This window comes from Tursiops truncatus, chromosome 2, assembly GCF_011762595.2.
Source record: "Tursiops truncatus isolate mTurTru1 chromosome 2, mTurTru1.mat.Y, whole genome shotgun sequence".
NCBI classification, from domain to species: domain Eukaryota; kingdom Metazoa; phylum Chordata; class Mammalia; order Artiodactyla; family Delphinidae; genus Tursiops; species Tursiops truncatus.
The window spans coordinates 30,012,951-30,034,765 of NC_047035.1; the positions used below are offsets into that span (position 1 = coordinate 30,012,951).

Sequence of the window (21,815 nt, forward strand, 5' to 3'; positions counted from 1 at the left end):
GGGATAGGGAGGGTGGGAGGGAGACGCAAGAGGGAGGGATATGGGGATATATGTATATGTATAGCTGATTCACTTTGTTATAAAGCAGAAACTAACACACCATTGTAAAGCAATTACACACCAATAAAGATGTTAAAAAAAAAAGAAATTGAAATTTCTGGATCACTTTCAAGGCTTCAGAATCTATGGCATAATTGGCCTTCAGAATATGCTGAACCAAATTCTCCTCCCTCTGTAAGTGCACACTTATTCCTCTTTCCCTATAACCTAACCAGCATTCTTGTTTATCATTGCCAATCTGATTGGGAGAAATGATAGCCCATTTAAGAAAATCACTTTTTTTAAGTTTAAATGTTTCTAATACATTTATTCACCATACATATTTCTTCTGTTGGGGTACCCAACTTTTTATATTGATTAATAAGAACTCATTAAGTATTAAGGATATAACATTGTATCTGAAATTTGTGCTGCACAATTTTCCCTCCTCCAATTTGTCATTTACATTTAAGGTGCCCCTAGAGGTAGTGTTTTAAAATATTTTATGTTCACATCTATCAACTCTTTTCTTTATGGTTTCTGCCTTTGCTGTCATGCTTGCAATATTGTCTAGATTTTAAAGAGATGAGTTTTTATAAGTTTTTGTTGAATTCGTTTACTCATTCCTTCAACATATACTTACTGGATGCTTCCTACATGCCAGGCACTGTTTTAAGCACTGAAGCATCATCTAAAACATAGATCTGAACTCAAAATGAAAACATTTATCACGGAAGGGTTTATAAACTGAAATAAGCAAAACCCCAAACACATTCCACTCTATTCAAAGACCACTTGCACAGAAGGCTTTGGCCCTGAGCAGAGATTATAGCGATGCCACCCGGAACTCCAATTCCTGGCTCTCAGAGCGTTTTACAGTGAGTAGTGTCTATATAAGCATGATAATTGCTAAGGAGACAGCTATAAGAACATCTGTGAATGAGAAGGCCTGAAATGACACTAAAGAAAGGATTAATAGCATTTGTTCCACATCAAGGAATAATCATCAATGATATAATTTTTCATTTCCTTAGTAGGTTAAAGGCAGATATTATCTCTGCCTTAAGACCCTTTTTCGAATCTCTCTGAATCACAGAATCTTAGCGGGGGAAGAACTACCCTTCTTTCAAGAGTTTTCACTGCAAGAAGCTTATAAATAGCATTTCAGGTTTACTGCCCTTGGCTGGACCTCATCAACTCAAGAAAAGTCACCGTGTCCTTATTTGCCACCCCTAAACTGAACAAGCCTTGGATTATTTATTTGTTACACTTCACTTCTTTCTATTCCATATTTTTCTTTTGAAGTGAAACTTCATAAACCCGTAGAAAACTCACCCCAAAATTAGTGCCTTGCAAGAAATGTGAAGGACTTGAGCCCACAGTACTTGGGACATTCTAGCAAAGACAGTCCAGGACAGGGAGACACAGGCTTGTCTAGGTACAGACAAAGCACTGGGCCCTACCAGGAAAAGCCCCAAGCAGCCGGCCACCCAAGGAGACCTCACACCTTTGTTTACTGAAACCAACTCATGCCTGAAATGCCACCTGTGTGGCTTCACTGCCTGAGTAAATGTCGCCAGGAGACTGGAAACCACCTGCAGAGAGGGACAGGCTCCACTTTTGTTCACCATAACCCCAGTCCAGCGTGGAGTGAATGAATGGACGGGAATGAAGCTTTCAGCTAGTCTGAATCCTGGGGGGAGGGAGGCAGGGACCTTCACTCCTGACTTGTATGTGATAACGGATCTTGCAATGACTAAATTGATGTTATTTCTATTTCATATTATATCTTAGAATTAGGGGCCAGACATTTACTTTCGAGAGGAGAAAGCCAGCCTGAGGCCGTTCAGCATATGCATGAGAGACAGGCAAATATTACATGGAGGAAACATGGGTGGAAGAGAAAAGGCCCTATAAATGGGACAGATTTCTGCCTATTTCACAATCTGGTCTACAGCCAGCAGCCCCGACAATGGTTCCTGAAAGAATCCTTCCGAAGTTGTCTTTCTCACTCAAAACATTGCTGAAGGATTGCCTTCTGGAAGCCAGAAGCTTGAAACCAAAGTTTTGGCAGAGTTGGTTCTTTCTGGAGCCTGGGAGGGAAAGTCCGTTCCATGCCTCTCTCCTAGCTTCTGGTGGTTTCTGGCAATCCTCGGCATTCCTTGGCGTGTAGATGCATCTCTCCAACACTTATCCTCACGTGGCCTTTCTCTCAAGCCTCTTCATATTCTTAATAAGTGACTCCACTTGTATTTGACCTCCCACACCGATTGAATGGCAAATTCCTCCATGTATGACCCCAGTTTACCTGTCCCTTTGATACTCCTCAGTGTGACAATCCCACACCCTTATACGGGTACCCACTCCTGAGTACACAGGGCATTCCCATCCTCCTGGACTGGCCTACTGACCTGGAACTGAGTTCTCCTGAGAAAAATGAGATTTCTTTCTCTTACCCAACTCTAACCCGAGGGCCATCTTTCCACAGCAAACGGTGACTCCTCATTTCTCTAGATTTGGTTTTTCCAAGGAGGTAGACACTAACAAGAAATTACTAAGTTATTTCACTCCTTTATTATAATAGATAACAAAGATATGTATCTTTTATCTTTTATATTTATTTATATAGTATATCAGATATGAAGTTGCATATTACAATAACAACGATATAAGAATTTCATTCTCACACCCATTTAACTCTTGAAACGATTCTGTAAGGTCAACAGGGAGCGTTTTTCTCACTTTTCAGATGAGGAAACTGGAGCCCCGTGGCACGTGACGAGTAGTACTGTGTGCTCCAAGGGAGGAAACAGTGGGAGCTGTAGGCGTGGGCAGGCAGTTGGGGTGCATTGTCCACAGAGAATTTAAGAACAATAAAGACTATCAGTGATGAATATCGTCTCCCCTCTGATGCTGGGAATAGAACCCAGCCCTGGGGTTTCAGGTCCAGTGCTTCTCCTTTTCCACCACAGCCCCTCAGAGGTCAGGGCAAGGTGATTTCAGATGCAGCAAGAGGGGCGGCATCCACACACTGAGCTCACAGTCAGGAGAAACTAAATCCTTTCTCAAGTGGGTGTGGAGAGTCAGCTTGGGGTGGCAAGGCAGCCGCCAAAGGCATCAAACTATAGCAGGCAATTCTGGATTCTGGCGACAGCACTTCTCCATTCTGGGTTGCAAGATATTTCTGTGCAGCCTTTGATTTAGTTTAAAATACAAACGATTGCATGTTCCATAATTCTTACTACCAGGTAAACCTCACTCCATCCTCCCTGTACTCCCCGTCTCCCAGCCCATCCTGCCACTCCTCATCTCTGCACTGATCTTCCCTCCCACCTACCAGCTCACCCCTCTTTCCAATCGCATCCCTTCCACTCGCCCCACACTTTCAAATCATGGAAATGATTCCAACCCATCCATGTGGCTCTGTTTTTGTTCCTGGTTTCACAGGAATGAAAAAAGAAATCCTCTTCAAATTTTAAGACAGAATATCAGCTCAATAAAATCTAACTGAACTCATCTTTTTTGGGTACAAACATCCTGTTGATTTAAAGCAGAAGTTATTTGCTGGTGAATTGGGGTCCTCGCTTGAGGCCAGCATTTCTTCCCGCCTTGAGTTTTCAATTGCTCTGGGTTGCAATACACAGATTGGCCACACCGGGGCGCTGTTGCTCTTGAAAGCCACAATGCTTCCCAGGCTGCATCTCCGATTAGGAAAAAACGCCAGGATCCGGGATTATGAAATTGATTTTTAATTTCTTTTAAATTAATAACCATCGGTGTCCTGAATAACTGCTTAATTTCTTGCTTCCAGAGGTAAAGATCTGAAATCTGTTTGATGTCATTTATAGCACCTTCCAGAGGCAAATAATGAAGGCCAAGGGAAACCTATGGTTATAGCGAAAAGACACTTGTAAAGGCTTTTCACGAGTTTAAAAGTGTTCCTGGATCTTCCGGTTATACGGATTACATCAACATGCTAATTGTGGCGGTCCAAAAGATAAAAGGGAAAAAGTGAGGAGGCAGGAAAGAAAAGTTGTAGATTTACTAAAGGACAGTGGGAGGGGGCAGCAGAGTGAGCTGAGGCTCGCAGGAAGCGTTTTGCACCAGGCCTCGTAAATTATGCAGCAATGATGACCGGTTATTAAAGAAGTGTAACTGAGCCAGCGGTCTCAGTGGATCGGAGGCCCCGCTCCTTCAAAGTGTCTGCAGCAAACCCTGGGTCCTCAAATCCTCAGCTTCTCCCAATATATGTGGGTGCTGATCCTCATCTGCAATACTGGGTAGTATTTGGCTAAGACTAACTCCAAACACAGGCCATGTACTTGGAGACCCTCACAGAGAACGTGTAATTAAAAAGTGAAGCTTTTCTGGCCTTGTGAGATCCTTGTTACCCACATGTTTGCACTGGGTGGAGAGTACAAAGAAAATCTGGGGCAAGCCCTAGATTTGAGACTTAATTCTGCCACTAACTAAACCCTGCATTGTTCCAGGCACTTGGCCAAGTCTTGGGTCCATCATCTGTAAATTGAGGGGTCTGGCTAAGCTGACTTCTGAGTCCATTCTGATTCCGACCAATACCCCTCCTCCTTCCACCTGGCCCACTGCTGACAGCCTTCCTGGTCATCCGGTCCATCTCTCTGTCTCACAGCCACAGGCAGCCAAATTGGATCATTTACTGCACCCTGAACCAACCTCTTTGGCTCAACTTGCCCTGCCTGGAGGCTCCTTCCCTCCCTCCACTCCATTTCCAAGTTTTACTCCTATTTCAAGTCCTACCACAAAGGCCATCTCCTCCGAGAAGCCTTCCCTGATACCATGGGTGCAAAGAGTCTCCCCGCCCTTACTGAATTTGCAGTACTTTATCTATACTTCTCTTTAAGTATCTACCATTTTCTCTCTTGCGTTATAATGATTTGTGGAGACTGTTTGTACCAACTGGGTCTTTAGGGCCATACTTTGCATCTGATTCTTCCACCTCACAGAGTCCAGCCAAGTGCAGCACACAGCAGGAACCCAGGAGACAGGTGATTGAATTAACAGTCACATGTGCCCATACACACTGTATTTTGTGTAAAGGATCTGGACTTGACTTAAACACTCTGATGTCCAGCTGACAGGACTTGGTCTCTGGTGTCCTCATGCTGTCTCTCGCCTACAGCACAAGTGGGCTTACGGCATGGTTAGTGCCCAGTCTCTGGAGCCAGACTGCCCAAGTTCATAGCCTGGCTCTGCTACTAACAAGCTGTGTAAACTTGGGCAAGTTACAGGACTTCTCTGTGCACCTCCATTGCCTCACTCAGGTATTGAAGATAATGATAGCAGAGACTTTCTATGGATGCTGTGTGGATAAAACCAGCTAGTACTTGTAATGTACTTGAAAAAGTATGCCATGGAAAGCAAGCTGCTAATAAATGCTAGCTTTGAATAGTATTTGTATTATCACTAATTACAATACAAACACCCTATGACTTCTTGCCAATTAGCAGTGTCTTTCTTTCATGGTAAGAAAAAGAGCCCTTGTGTTTATTCCTATGCCTGCTCATCTGTCCAGCTAGCTTCACTGGTGTCCACTGCAGCGGGCTGGGAAATGCCATCTGAGCAGCCTGCTCCCTGGGTTGGCTCCAGCTTTGCGTCTTCAGAGAGAACCTCTGTTTGGCAAAAGCCTTGAGTGCATGGAAAACAGATTAACTCACTATCATTCCAGCCTGCCACCGGACATCTGCTAAATCGCACAATTTGATAATGGCAAGTGTTCCCCCCACCCCCTCCCAGGCCAGCCTAGGCGCCAGCCTGGGTCTTATCTATATGGAGTTGTGGCTGTCATTCATCTGACCACTTGTGACATGCATCTTCTCAGCAGATTTGTGCTTTTATCTGTTGGGATTCATGGACAGAAGAAGACAGTGAAAGGGATGAAGAGAGGTGAGAAAGAATGGCAGCCTGGCAGGATAAATAAGCTTCCAGTTGCCTTCTGAGAAGGGAGGTCTGGGACATTCTCTCTCAGCTGTGGGTGTGCCTCCTATCCTTGGGCCCGCTCAGTCTGCATCCTGGCTGCACTATTATTACAGAAAAACAAACAAACAATTTCCCTATCTTTCTGACCCTGCTCTAGTTTCCTTCTACCCCCCTTCCCAATTCTATTTCCTGGCAAAGAAGTTTCAGTTTAGACACTGGCATTAAAAGAGGAGGTTATATGTGCCCCATGGACGACTCCCACACTGCCTGGATCTATAAAAGGGCTTCTGCAGGGAGGTCCGGGCTGGGGGTGGGGGACAGAGGGAAGGAGGGATAACAGTGAAGCCCGGGCAGCCTCCAAGCTCCTGTACCTCCTCCTGGCTACCCTATAACCACCACCACGTTAAACTGAAAGCACAGCCTTAGATCTGCTGATCAGAAACCTGAGTACGAAAGGATGTGAAAGTATGCGGTCCATTTGCTTCTCATTACAGATGTGGAGACTGAGGCCCAAACAGGTGAAGGATAACAGTTAGCACCAACACAGCTCTGTGATGTGCCAGGCACCATGTGTGCTTTACACAGGTAACTCCCTAAGCCTCATAACAGCCGTTAGGTACTATCGTATGTGTATTTCATGTATATTTCGGTGGCGAGGAAACTGCAGTACAGATTTGCTAAGTCATTTGTCCAAGATCACCCAGCAAATGAGTGGCGGAACTGGAATTTGAACCCAGAACCAGCTCCATAGTCCATACTTCCCACGGAGTTATCCTGCCACCCCAGGGGTGATTTCTTTGTAGGAGCAGTGTTAATAGAGTGCCAGAGGGTCTAGAAATCTCCAAATCCAGGCTCCCTACGGTCTGGAAAAAATAAATAAACCCAAAATCTTCAGCCTGATTTTCTGCCCCTTCCCAGCCTAATGCCAAATCGCCTTTCCAGGCTCAGCTGCTGCCTTCACCCAAATGCACTGAACCCTGGTCAGCTGTTGGCTGAGTGAGGGACTGGATATGAATGAATACATGGAGGAGTTGAAGGGCTGAACCTTTCCAGGCTTACCGGCCTGCAGGTCTTTCCGTGGACCAGGAAAAATGTTTGACAATGTCATAATCCATATCTCAATAAATCTTTCCAGAGTCTGGTGCCTGTCATACAGTTCAGCTGGCAGGGAGCATTCCTGAAACCAGCACACTGGCTGTTGCAATCATTTCTTCCCTTGATGCAGATGTCAAAATCAGGATGCAGTGCTGATCCGTGCCTGAAGGGTTAAGTGCCTTTGTCCGTGCAGGCGGCAGCGGCAGCAGTAGTAATAGTGAAAGAAATTACCATGCTAGCAGCTAACATTTACTGAATGCTTATGTGCCAGGCACTGTTCTAAGCATTTTACATGTACCCATTAACCTGTCTAATCGTTACACTGTTATGGGGATATTCACATTATCATCGGACCCACTTTGTGGTTGAGGCACTGAGGAATTAAGAGGGTCACATAGCTAATGTCAGAGGCAGGATTCGAACCCAGGAAGCCTGTTGTCAAAGCCCTTACTCTTACCCACACCCTCTAGTTGCCTTGGAGTGTTCAAAGAGAGAGGTGCTTACATCTTCCCGAGCCTGGATCTGGGGATGAGTTCCCTATTTGCAGTGGGCAGCTCCTGACTCATGTTGTATTAGAACCAGAGCCTGAGGTCAGGGTCTACTACTATTTCCTTACAGCATCGTGGAGTCCACTAACAGGTCTAAGACTCTAAACAGAATGATTTAGGTTTAATCTTGGGCGGGGGGGGGGGGGTTCCCTTTATACTTTGGGGTTAACTTTATGAACTGAAAACACTTTGAGGAATTAAAATTAAGAGAATCAGATTCACTTACAAATCTGATGCCTTATGAGTTTGAGGCTTAATACGCAGTGCTGGCATATTTGCAAAACCCCCATTCAGAGCTGAGAACAGGTGACAAGAAGAAAAGGACACCAGCCTTAAAGCCTGTTGCTTGGGGTCTGCAGAGGATAGAAATATTCAGCTCAAGGTTTCTCAAAATTGAGTCATGTATCTAGAGCTCTCCTGGCGCTCCAGCACTGATTTACATGATTTTTATTTCAATGTTACAAACACTGAACTAGGCTTAAACTTTTTATGCTTTTAGTTCTTATACAAGTATACAACAAGTGAATGCACAACTAAGTACAGAGATACAGATGGGTAAAATTCAAATTAAGAATTTATTCTTGTGATGGAGGCTGTTGTGCTCTGAAGCCCAACCACACACAGCTGCCATTTCTGTAGGGCATAAATAACAGTGGCAAAGGATGAATTCATGTGTCTTATTTTTGCTGACTTCAGTCCTTGGACTCTGAACAACACAGACCCCCCTCACTGGAGTCTGCATTATTATTCCTGCTATTATTTTAAAATAATGTACTAGTTTTTACAGAACCAATCCAAGTGTACCCTGAAATACATGTTTAAAAACTTCGTTTCACAATCTCGTGGTTACCAAGGGGGATTAACAGACACACACTACTATATATAAAAAAATGAACATCGAGGACCTCCTGTAGAGCACAGGGAACTATACTATATTTGCTATCTAATGGAAAAGAATCTGAAAAAGCATATTTATATATGTTATATATATGTATATATCTGAGTCACTTTGCTGTACACCTGTAACTAACAGTACACTGTAACTTAACTATACTTGAATTGAAAAAAAACCAACTTTGTTTCATCAAAGTAAGAGTCTTTCTGTATTTGCTGCTAAAATGGCTATGTATCCAGATGGAACCCAGAAAAGATACCTGCTAGCAAGGTAAACCAGGGACGATGCCACAGGGCCAACTCCCTGTGATGACTCAATTCCCCCATCATTTTATCCTTCCAAATTACTGTGAAACTTCTGTTTGTTCAGCCTGCCATGACTTCATTTAGCAGAAATGTACCAATTACCTAATATGCCCTTTTCTGTCCCTTATCATTAGACTGTGACACTTCAAGTCGCATGTGACTGTGAGGGACTATGTCATTTCCATGATGCCAAATCGATCTATTAACTGCCCTAAGAAACTAAACTCCCGGTCTATAAAAATGTCATTTAACTGTACCTATCATGGCAAAAGGGAAGTTTCACCCGGTGATAGATTCCAACACAGTACAAAATGAGTACAAGACAGATGCTGTTAACCAAATGACAGCCAGATATGCCTTGCAAATATTTAAAGTTAAATGATGTTATTTTAGATGAAGTCTAGGTTACCTGCAGGACTGAGAACAGAGACATGGAAAACTCTCGGTAGTACTTAGTTGTTTAGGTGGTATTAGGTTATGTGTGTATATATATATATATATATATATATATATATATATATATATATATATTACATTAGGTTAGGGAATCATTTAGGTTATATATATATATATACACACATATATAGTTATAAAATTGAAAAGATCAGAAAAACTGAAAACAATTATCATAAAAAATAAAACCACAAAAATTTAAAAAACTTAATAGAATCTGCAAATCCTCAAGTCACCTGAGAGCCACTGGGGGTGGGGGCGGGTCTGTAGATCTTAGTATATAAATAGCCTGGATTCAATCTAAAAATGCTTAGTGCAAGTCTGTCTTCATGATGGAATGACAAAAAAGGACTCTCAACATTTCCTTTAAAAAGGTTATTAGTGGATTAACCAGCATGAATTGGTTTATTAAAACTTGATTTAAATACAACACTTTCGGAAGCATATCTTTTGCATAAAGCTTCTTCTCTCCGGTGGTGTAGAGGGGAAGACTGGCTGCTATCAGTAAGCAGAGCAATTCCTGTGGTTTAATTAGTTGGCTGTAACATTTCAAGTCTAGGGTCCCTGTTCCTACACTGGTCACCTCCTGGTGAACACAGACTGCAACAAATATTATGGTAACAGTGGAGCATAAGTTAAGAAAATGCCAATGGTAATGGTGTTTTTGATCTCTTGAGAGGCTGTGAGATGGTCCCTTCTCTTGAGCCTCAACTGCTGGGGGAATTTTAATGTCATCGCATTAGAAAGGTCACAGCATCTGTGTTTCCATACAAAGTCAGCTTCTAAAAGGAAGTAGTGTTTCTTGACACAGGGGGCTTTAAAAGGAGGCTATTCTAGATCACTGCCTGGAAGAGCACTGACTGTGCTGGGGTGAAACTGGCAGCTAAGGAATACAGCAGTCAGTGGAGGAACAGGGAATAGCAATGCCGGATGTCCTGGAGGCTTTCCACAGACAGTAACCAGTACAGACTCACTGCTGCAAGATGGTACCCTGCACAACTGCACAAGCAAAGACTAAGAGGGTCACACACACACACACACACACACACACACACACACACACAGAGGCACCCTAGCACAGGTGGCATGGGGCAATGCTGCATGGGACATATAGGAGAGGACCCAGATCATTCCAGAACTATCAGTGCTACGCCATATAAGTTAAAGGTGGTCACCAGTCTTTAAGAGAGCAAGACCTTGGGACTTGGTATTAGAATCTACAACACAATATGACACGATACAATACAAATCAATATAATTGATTATGAATAGTATATAACAACGTCAATGTAACAAAAGAAAATTGCATATAGTTTTCATTACCAAATGTGACCTTAGTCATCTTCGTGAGTTATTTTCATAGGTCTGAGTTCATGTTACCTGTAGATATCTGAACAGCATGGACCAGCCCATCTATGAAATCAAGACTGGATGCCTGTGTTGGGCAAATCCCAGGCGGCAGCTGCTGCCAGCCCGCCACCCTCCTTACCGAGGCTGATTTTCCTGAGGCTATTACCTGTAACCAACAGACACCTTCTTGTGTCGTTGGTTTGTGAGTCTTGGCCCTGAAATACTCAGGTAAAAATACCTCTATAGCTGCACCTCAACTACAAGGAAAGAACAGACATGTCAAACACAAAGAAAACACAAAATTGGAACTTGTCACTATAGATGGGGCTCTTTACATCTTTGGGATAAATCTGACAGCTGGTGATAGAAAAGAGCCCCAGCCTATACTCCACTCATAAACAATCAGCAGCCTCTGTGCCGTTCCAGTCCCCGGTCACCTACACCCACAGACAACTTCCTCTGTGTCAGTTTTCACAGCAAGAAAAACTCAGATGGCCACAATAAAGTGCTTGGCTGATGTTTTGCTGAGTAGCATTTTCTTTTGCAGTCAAAAGTCTTTTCCCCAGGCCTCTGCATACCTTTAAACCCTAACCCTAACCCGTTCCCCCCTCCCATTTACTGACTATAGTAACATTAAGACCTGGCATACATCCTCAGCAATCCAAGGACACCTGGAAAAGAGAGGGCCCTGCTGTACCAAGAAGACAGCAGCCCTGAGAAACTGAACAACATTCTGATTTTGGAAAGAAGCTACAAGGCAGAGACCACAACTGGAAGTGAAAGCTGATGACATGTCAGTAAGTAGAAAATTAAACCCCATCACCAAAGGACATCCCTGGCAGTGAATTCCTTCAGCTGGGGTTGAGGGGACGCAAGGAGACCCAGTGTCAATGGTGAGGTCGTGCTTCCCCAAAACTCTGGTCACTGGGAGCTTCAGTGAGTTTACATGTGGTGACATGAGGCTGCAGGGGTTAGAGGTGGTCACCATTTCTACATATTCACATCTGAATATATACATATACAAATATTGTCTATGTCATCGTGTGTAAGCTCTCAACAACCAACCTAAGTGGATGGGATAACTTTACCAAGAGGGAAGTTAAGACTTGGGTGACTGCCCAAGGTGACACAGTTAGTCATTGGTGGAGCCAGACACTGAACCCAGTTCTCCTGAAAGCGAGTTCTTTTGTCTTTGCTTTGTTAAAGTCCTTTCAGAAGTTTAAATAGCTAAACAAATGTAAATGATGATGATGATTGTTATTTAGTAGTCATTTTGGGTCAGTTTGCCACCCACCCTTCTAAGAGTAGACTGACTAGTCACTTTTTCAGGGAAAAGGAAAGGTGAAAATAACATGAGAAGGTCCTCTTCCCTCTCTTTTCCATGTTACCTTCCTACCGCCCCTCACTATTCAGAGGCTCATGAACAAGTGGATTGAAGGCAGTCAAGACCTTGCAGGGATAAATTCCAGCCTCTCTGACAGGTGTCATCCAGCTCTCTTCCCATATTCTCACTGTAGTGACCCCATCCCAAAGAGCTGCTGATTCCATTTGGAAACATGTCACATTGTCAAGGATTTTTTTCCTTACACTGATCTTAAAATCGGTTTCCCTGCAACCTCATCTCACTGAAGTTCAACTTCTTGTGAACCCCTTTCAGTTTTTCTCTTCTCTGGGGTCCCCATTTCCTTTCACTGGTCTTCATGTTGACAGATTTTTCTAGCCTCATCACTGCTGGTCACTCTCCCAGTGAGACGCCGAGATGCGTCATTGTTTTCTGAAAATGGATGCCTCGCCATATAGACAGCACTTCGGGTGTGCTTGCCCTGTCAGAATACAAGGAGACTGTCACTTCTCTTAACTTAGGCACTGTATTTCCACCTGTGGCAGCAATAGCAGAGGCAGCCCTGCCACTCTTTCAGCCTTCATTCTGGCTCATCTTCAGCATATGATAGACAAACTAGCTCCATAAACCATAAAATTCCATTCCATAACATTTCATTTAATTTGGTCCATCAGTTGAGATCTCTAAAAATTTTTTCATTTGGCCTATTTGTCATGCTTGCCCTATGGGACCACAAAGACAGAGTCCTGAGGCATGCAAGGCTGCTAGCAGCATCTCTGCATTCATGGGGACAGCTCTCACAGCATCCTGATTGGAGGCAGAGCGATGGGCGACAGGGGTTTCCCTGAGGGATGAAGAGCCATTCTTAGGATCCGGAATCTGGAGCTCAGAAGCAGTGCTCGTCCAACAGAGAAGGAACATTCTGGCTGTGATTCCATCCAATGCATATCAGACAAACTTCATCAAACACCTTCCCTCAAGCTTCAGGCAGTATTTTTCCATCTATCCAGAACTCCCACCCCTCCCATACCCTGAGGCATCTTAACTGAGTCACTCAGAATTGCTTTTCATTTCTTGCTTTGAATCAGTCATAACTCTGATATGAGTATACGTCTTCTACAAAAACGTGTGGGCCAGAGAGAGGATCCTGTGCCCTCTCTCCTCTATGCTATGTACACTTCACTGCTAGTTAACATTCACTGTGTGTTACTGTTCACCCGGGGTAGGCCCATCTTTACTGTACACCACCACTTCCCCAGCAATATTCCCGGCCAGACTGTGCAAGGTGCCATTGAATATTCTCCGGAAGTCAGATACTTGAGATCTTAAACATTCCTTCTAACTTCAGTAATTTTATCATAAATGCAACAATACACTATTTTGACCCTCTCTGGAAACTGAACATAAGTTTTTTCAGCACTCCTAGATAAAAATTCATATAGGCCCACAGACTGAGCGGGTTTGAAACGGGTAGGTGTTGGTTGACCGTCTTGATCATTTTGGCTTCATTTTGCCTTCAATCCTGTTCCTTCCTTACCAGTGAGATCATTGTCTCTGATAGAGAAGATAAACATGAAGTAGACACTGAATTCATCTGCTTTCTTATTGTCAAGTACTGTAACAACTCAACCTCTTTATGTAGTAAGTAATTCTGTCCCCTCTTTGTCCTTTTTGCTGGATGTCTTCAACTTGTCTCTCAGAATCACCACCTTTCTCCACCCTGCTCTGAGCCTGGAGAGGTTCCTGGATGGAGAGGATTCATGGGTCTTCTTGCCCTCTGGTTTCTGGTTTGGTTCAGCCAAAGGGAGGTAGCACCAGAGGGAGGTGGGGGAATGGAAAGGCAGTGGGATTAGCTCACTCCCTGCCTGATTCCATAGGTTGGCTGAGGTCCACCACTGAGAGCCACTGCTTCTGTCTTGAGTCCTCTCCCAAACAATTACTCTCAACAGGTTCCAACTTGCTCCATCCCTTGTTACTTTCTCTATACTCTTCCCATACCTTTAAAAAAACCCTTTCATTAAAATAGTCAGCCACTATGGAGAACAGTATCGAGATTCCTTAAAAAACTAAAAATAGAACTACCATATGACCCAGCAATCCCACTACTGGGCATATACCCTGAGAAAACCATAATTCAAAAAGAGTCATGTGCCACAATGTTCACTGCAGCTCTATCTACAATAGCCAGGACATGGAAGCAACCTAAGTGTCCATCGACAGATGAATGGATAAAGAAGATGTGGCACATATATACAATGGAATATTACTCAGCCATAAAAAGAAATGAAATTAAGTTATTTGTAGTGAGGTGGATGGACCTAGAGTCTGTCATACAGAGTGAAGTAAGTCAGAAAGAGAAAAACAAATACCGTATGCTACCACATATATATGGAATCTTAAAAAAAATTGTACTAATGAACCTAGTGGCAAGGCAGGAATAAAGGGGTAGACATAGGGAATGGACTTGAAGACACGGGGGGCGGAGTGGGAAGCTGGGGCGAGGAGAGAGTAGCGTCGACATATATACACTACCAAATGTAAAATAGATAGCTAGTAGGAAGCAGCCGCAGAGCACAGGGAGATCAGCTTGGTGCTTTGTGATGACCTAGAGGGGTGGGATGGGGAGGGTGGGAGCGAGGCTTAAGAGGGAGGGGATACGGGATTTATGTATACATATAGCTGATTCACTTTGTATACAGCAGAAACTAACACAACATTGTAAAGCAATTATACTCCAATAAAGATGTTAAGAAAATAGCCTCAAATATCATCAGTGAGCCATCAGCTTCCTCTGAGACCCTCATTCACCCTTCTTGTCACTCCAAATATGTCTCTTTTTGTTCTTGTTTTTGACCTCAGTATAGGTCACAAGACTCTAACCCTTCTCAGCATTAACCTAATATCATTCTTTCAGCTTTGGATACTCTACGTTTATTTCTCCTTACCTTCCTTGCTTTGTTACATTCATCCTTCTAATATTTGGGCCCTTCAGAAGGTTTCCTATGTAGCTTTCTGATTTATTTAGATATTTTTCCTTTTCTTTCTCATTCGAATCATTTGGAAATCCCAAACTGCCACGGAATCTCCAGGTTGGAAGTGTCCTGGGAGGTGACCTAGTCAATCTCTTCTCATCATCCTCTCATGTGGCAACATCTCACATATATAAAATCGTTTGTGAAATTGGCTCTTTATTTCTAGTAACAACATAGTTGTGATACCCTCACAAATGACTGAGTGGGTTGCAATAATGAGTCTTGTGAACCTTGCCAATTATCAAAGATTCTCCCATCTGCTTTGGAGCTCTTCAGAAGAACAAACCTGGGCTGGAAAAGCTTACAAGAGACGGAGTAGAAATTATTCTTCAGGAGTTGATCCAACATGACGCGGACAAGGAAAATTTAGTTAACATATCTTTCTATCCCTACTCCAGGAAACACATTATGGTTTGATTTTATATCAGGGGTTTGTGTTCATAATGGTATTTTAAAGAGTTAGACTGTTGGTAAAAATAAGATAGCAAAGACTGATCATAACGTTTCTCTAATTTACTGATACTTAATAAGCTGAACAATAATAACATCAAAATAGTGAAAACCAATCAAAATTTTTATCACCAGCAACCAAAAAGGGAAAGGGACATAATGCAATGTCACATGCTTCCAAGCTGGCAGCCAAGGCAGTTCTGCAGAGAAGCAGGAGAGGAAGCCTCAGCCTACAGCTGCCGCCCCAGCCCCGCCTTCCGCCTTAAAATCAAACCTGGGAGTTAGCATGATGGGGAAACTTTCCCTATGAATCTGGAAAGGAGAGAACTTTCCCTTCTCACGAGGCAGAATTGGAGAAGTATGTGGTGAGAGATGAATGTAAGAAGGTATGTAAAGGATGGGGCTGACTTTCCATGACAAAAGTTAATTTATAGTATCACCTCATTTTCATAAACGTGTTTTTGGCTATCTGTCTAGTATGCCAGACTTCTACCTATACATAAGCATCAAATGAGTTTGAATATAGAAACGATACTGAGCAATTATGAGACTTACGGCTAGTGAACAGAATCCGCACAATATCAAAACTGTAATTTAGGGCTTCCCTGGTGGTGCAGTGGTTGAGAGTCCGCCTGCCGATGCAGGGGACACGGCTTCGGGCCCCGGTCCGGGAGGATCCCACATGCCACGGAGTGGCTGGGCCCGTGAGCCATGGCCGCTGAGCCTGCGCGTCCGGAGCCTGTGCTCCGCAACGGGAGAGGCCACAACAGTAAGAGGCCCGTGTACCGCAAAAAAAAAAAAAAAAAAAAAAATTGTAATTTACTTTTTCCTCTCTATTAAAATGCAAGGATGATGATGGGTGAGAATTTTGTCTGTTTTGTCTACAGCTTATAGCTATTGGCCCAGCACCTTGAGAGGGCCTTGCACAAAGGAGACCCTCAGTGAACATATATTAAATGAAAAAATGAGAATAAACTACAAAAATTGGGAGGAGGGAGCTAGAGAAATGGGAAGAAGTTAATATCCTTCCATAGCAGGGGGTCGATTGATACTATATAAAACTGAACCATGTAGTTAATAAAAATTTTATGACTACAATGACTTTTATAATCATTTTTGTTAAGGCATGTTTAGGGAAACCATATGTTGGGTAGTAAAGAAACATATGAGTTTCAGAATTCTTCCAGAGTTAGTTCAGTTTCCTTTACTTCTGTACATAAGTAAAATCAATCTGAATATATATATATATTTAAATTTAAAAAGGGCCTGAGAGTATGATCCCAATTTTATACTTCGTCTATGTAACCAGCCAGCCAGCTTCTCTCTTTCTCTGTGTATCTGTGTATGTGTACACACACACACACACACACATGCACATACACACACACACTCTTTGAAAGAGTGTAAACTGATGTCTACCTAATGTTCAATGTTGCTATGTTTGGATGGTGAGATTTGGAAGATTATTTCTTTTCTTTGTACTTTTCTGCAACTGTTGAATTCTTTAGAAGGAGCACGTATGGTTTTTATAGAAACAAGACTGCAATTTTTCTTCAAGCTAAAAAAATGAGATAGTAAAAGTAGATACTGGTATAACATGTTATTGCCATAGATTGAAAATGTCCAATAATTTGATTTTGTTTGTTTTAGAAGAAATAATGATACTTATGAGGACAGAGTGTAGGTTGAATGTTGCTTTGTTAATTTACAAAAGTTTTCTAAATCTGATTCACCATTCCTACAGTCCTTTTTGAAGCAGGCTGTCACAGAGGCTCTGGGCTCCATTTTTAGGAGACCTAATTATTGGCTATTAAGGCTCTCCTGTAATTTATAGAATCATTGCAGAATGCATTCCACTGAACAATATATTCCTAGACTTGTCTCTTTTTCTTTTCTCTTCTCGTGCTATGGACATGGTAAATGAATCCGCTGGGTCTGCCAGCATTAGGATCACAGGGCCGTATGTGTTTGTCTATGTGCTTTAGGAGTTTGAATGAATGACTGAGCACTAATCTCACCACCTGTCTTCATAAATAACATATTTTCAAAATCATCACATTCTTAGGTCACAGGAGAGAATGTAGTTTTACTTTATGTTTGACCTCTAGAATATGGAAGGATACCCAATGGAAAGTGATGAGTTTCAGAGTTAGGAGACTTGGGTTCTATTCCTTGTGGCCCTGTTGGTCAACACACCTAACTTCTCTACAACTCAGCTTCATTATCTGGAAACAAGAGGACTGGAACCCTGGTTCTTGACCCTGATTGCATGTTAGAATCACCTGAGGAGATTTACCAACTTGTGATGCCTTGCCCCACCCCAAGCTCTGGGGAGCTTGGACATTGGAAAGGCTGTAAAGCTATACAGGTGATTCTAAGATACAGTCAGATTCAAGGACCACTGAGCTACTGATAACCAAAAATACCCATCTTACATCACAGAATATCCTGCTGCAGGCTCCGTCCTGGCTCCCTAACACTCTGAGAAAAGAGGTGGCCAAACTGTGTCAGATCCTCTCGTGGTGTGCAGCTTGGAGAGCCTCAGGCAGGAGAAGGTACAAAAACACCCTAGCTATCTGAGCAGACAAACCAAAGGTGGAATGATGTCAGACTCTTTGTTCCCAGGACACGTCACGTAGGGTTCGGTATTATCTTCAGAAGCCAGCCACTCTTTACTTGATTTGGCCATTAAGAGAGTCTCCCCGCTCCACTTGCTCTAGTTGTGATGGTGGGAGCTTGCACTGCTGCCAAACGGACTTGTAATGTTATTAGCTGCTGCTTCCCTATCTCTGCCTGTTGGCAGCTCACCTGGGAATTCCAAATTTTCCCCCCTACAACTGGCATGCAGAGTGGAGAGGTTACGAACCCTGAAAGTGCATACCTGACCCAGGAGACTAGGGTAGGAGCTGCCAGAGAGGAATGTGGAAGGCTTTGCGCACTCTCTCCACACTGTAGCCAGGCTGCCTGAGTAGCTTTGTAAAGCTTCATCTTGGCAAGGTTGAACCACCTTCCCCAGGCTGCCTTTCCCCAGAGTTTCCAGTTAGGGTGGGGCCACAAGGGACATTCCTGTGCCGAGAGCAGCCGTGAAGCAGCAGATAAGGACACGCATGTTGTCCATTATATGGGGGCTCATCTCATTGGGGGGTGGGCAGCATCCAGGCTTGCAACTGTCCCACATTCCCCTGGATTTTCCTTTGGATCTTCTGACTCCTGGACTGGGTGTGTGTTTATCTCTATGATGACGGGAGCATCGTCCAGCAGGACCACTGGATCATCAGGGAGGCAACAAGAACTGACATGGTTTCAGTCTTATAGGGTCCAGTGTGTGCATGTGGGTCCCAGCTATTCCTCACTCTCCCTACTTTACATCCATCTTCCCTTGCTGACTGCCCATCCTGTGGAGTACGAGCTCCATCAGGTGATCAGATGTGAAGGCAATACTCTTACAGAGACCGCTTATCCAGCAATCACAGTTGGGTAATGTCAACTCCCTGTAACAAACACATATATTCATATTTATACTTACAATGATATTCATAAACGTACACACAGTGCTATATCCTAGTGCTTCTGCTTCTCTGACTGAACCCTGAGCAACCTTTTCAAAATTCATATCTGATCACGTCATCCCTATATAAAACCTCCAGTGCTTTCCCACTGCTCTCAAGACCAAAGTCCCTATGCGCCCCTCCAGCCTCCCACCAGGCCACGCTCCTCTGCCTTCTTCTGTTCCCACCACGATCATCCTTTAGTCCCATGAGCTCGCTGTGCTCTCGCCCACAATAGGCATTTTGCACATGCGGTCTCCTCTGCCTGGCTCTCTATAGCCATCTTTACCTGGCTAACGCCAACTTATCTTTCATATCTCAGCTCGAATGTCAGCCTAGTGGAATTCTCCTGTGGTCATCTCTTACATCACTGTGTCCCCCTCCTCTGAGCATCATCACATGCCCAATAGTTCATTTATTTGTGGGATTTCTTGCCTCATGTTCCTGCCACCTGGATTATAAGCTCTGGAAGGGCAGGGTGGACTATTTTGCTTTCCATTGTGTGTTCCTTACACCTAATACCTTGCCTGGCATGCAATTAACTTTTCTTCCTGGCACAAGAAGTATCAGTGGAATAAATGAATAAATAAAAGATGCTAGACAGATGAAGAAGGTGGCAGAGGGGGCTTCCCTGGTGGCGCAATGGTTGAGACTGCGCCTGCTGATGCAGGGGACACGGGTTCGTGCCCCGGTCCGGGAGGATCCCACATGCCGCGCAGCGGCTGGGCGCGTGAGCCATGGCCGCTGAGCCTGCGCGTCCGGAGCCTGTGCTCCGCAACGGGAGGGGCCACAACAGTGAGGGGCCCGCGTACCGCAAAAAAAAAAAGAAGGTGTCAGAGGAGCAGGAGGAAATGACTAAGGGAACAAGAGGTAAAGGAAGGCAAGGAGCCCGGCCAGCCCTGGGGGTTCTTCAGGGTCAGCCACTGTGGCGAAGCCAGTCCTGATGGCACACGGTTAGGTGCTGTGCTTTTCTCCAACGCGAGGTAAGGAATTATTAACTCGTGTCAGATGGATGGTTGTTGGGAACTAAACGGATTTCCCTTTTTCACGGCCAGTTTTTGCTAATGATTTTTCAAAGTCATGAGCACTGATATCCTTAACTACTGAAGCAATCACAATACCAATACAGTGCTGAACTTTTTTTTCTCTTGAAGTCTGAATTTCTTTAAAGTAAAAGCAGAATATGGAAATGAAACGTATCATTCCCTTCAGAATAAATTAGTGAGTTTCCGTGGAAGAAAAAAACAATTATCACATTCATGAATTATGGTTAAGTGTTCACCTTTCTTTCCAATGGCAATTTAAATAAGAAAAGCTTTCTGCCCTGATTTCAGCTGATTTTTCCATGTGCTTGCATTTGCCAAAATGTTTGAATTTCACAGTCTCTCCCTTCAGCCAGGACAGCACCCTCCTCAGCTCTGGATACAACCCTGGCATATGAAGCCTGATAGGAAGGTTCTAGAAGATCGGTGCTTATCTGTGGCCCCAGAAAGAAGTCGCTACCAATCTGTGAGGGTCGGGGCTACATCTCAGCCCTGGACTGAGAGCCAGACGCCTGGTTTTAGTCCTTGATTACACCACTAACTCGTCACGAGACCTTGGAGAGTCCAGTTAGCCAACTTCTCTGCGTCCCGAGTTCCTTGCCTGTAAAATGAATCAATTGGGCCAGAAGATCACAAAGCACCTTTAAACTCTAGTATATTATGATTCTACACTTACACTTTCTGGCAGCTATCATGGTAAATGGCTTTTATTAGACAAATACGATGACTTTTGGGAAGACTGGTGTAATAGCTAAATTTATGAAATTAGTACTTATCTCTACCTTTCCCGTGACAATGGGGCTTATAATTGAAACGTTTTGCAACCGTCCCAACGTTCTCTTTCTTTTCCCCATTAAACCTCTTCCTCACATCCATACTTGGGACTTTTCCAGGCACTGATATAGCTGATGTGAAAGGCTTCACCCTCCACTGAGAACCACGGCTCCTTAAAATCTTCTGCTTTATTTGGCAATAGAGGTTTGGCATTCATCTCTTTTGAGGACCCATTTATTTTTTAAGAAAAACCTTTTGCAGTTTTCCTGCACTTTGCTGTTCCTACCATCTGTTATTGAGTCTTTAACTACGCAAGTATGTTTATTCAGCGTGTGCTCTCCTTGGACCCAAACTTTAAATTCTAGTTTGACTTTTACTGTTAATTTGAGGATGCACGAGTGACTCAGAAGAATTTATGAAAATTAATTCATTAGGCTCATTTCATTAACGTGACTCCAAGATTTTAATTCACATGAGATAGGCTTCAACTTCATTAATTTACACAGAGCATTCAAACTTGACTGTAAGCTATCCAAACAGTTCTGTTGTGGGATTTTTTTGCCCCCTGAGTCTCAAAAAACAGTTTGTGTCTAAATGACTAAAAAAACCAAATTAACCAGCCATAATTATTGGTGGACCTTGGGAAGTAAACAATTATACCACCGAGGAGGTTACAGCTCTCACAATCAGTTTCCAAATATTCCCTGGACCGTGTGTCAGGCTCTGGGGATCTGGTGGTGGGACACAGGTAACAGAGTTTCACGTTCGGATGTTGCAGGGACCTTTACAAAGTTTCCCTGGTGTTGTCTGGGAATATTTTGGTGCGTCAATTTAAAGGATTTTTGCCCCACCACACTTTCGTCACCCAGCGTGTGTCCTGCCCTTTGCCCCAGGGAGCAGTCAGAGAAATCTCACTTATTGCCTTGGGAGGGAGTGACTCAGCAAAACCAGTCGACCAAGAGTCATATCTCTGAGTCTGAGTCTCA

General features: G+C 43.5%; 1 protein-coding gene across 5 annotated transcripts in view; it reads right to left on the reverse strand.

The window, feature by feature from the left end:
* The window catches only part of RGS6 (regulator of G protein signaling 6), a 585,560-nt gene that overhangs the window by 129,431 nt on the left and 434,314 nt on the right, over positions 1 to 21,815 (reverse strand). The gene's annotated exons all lie outside the window — the stretch shown is intronic.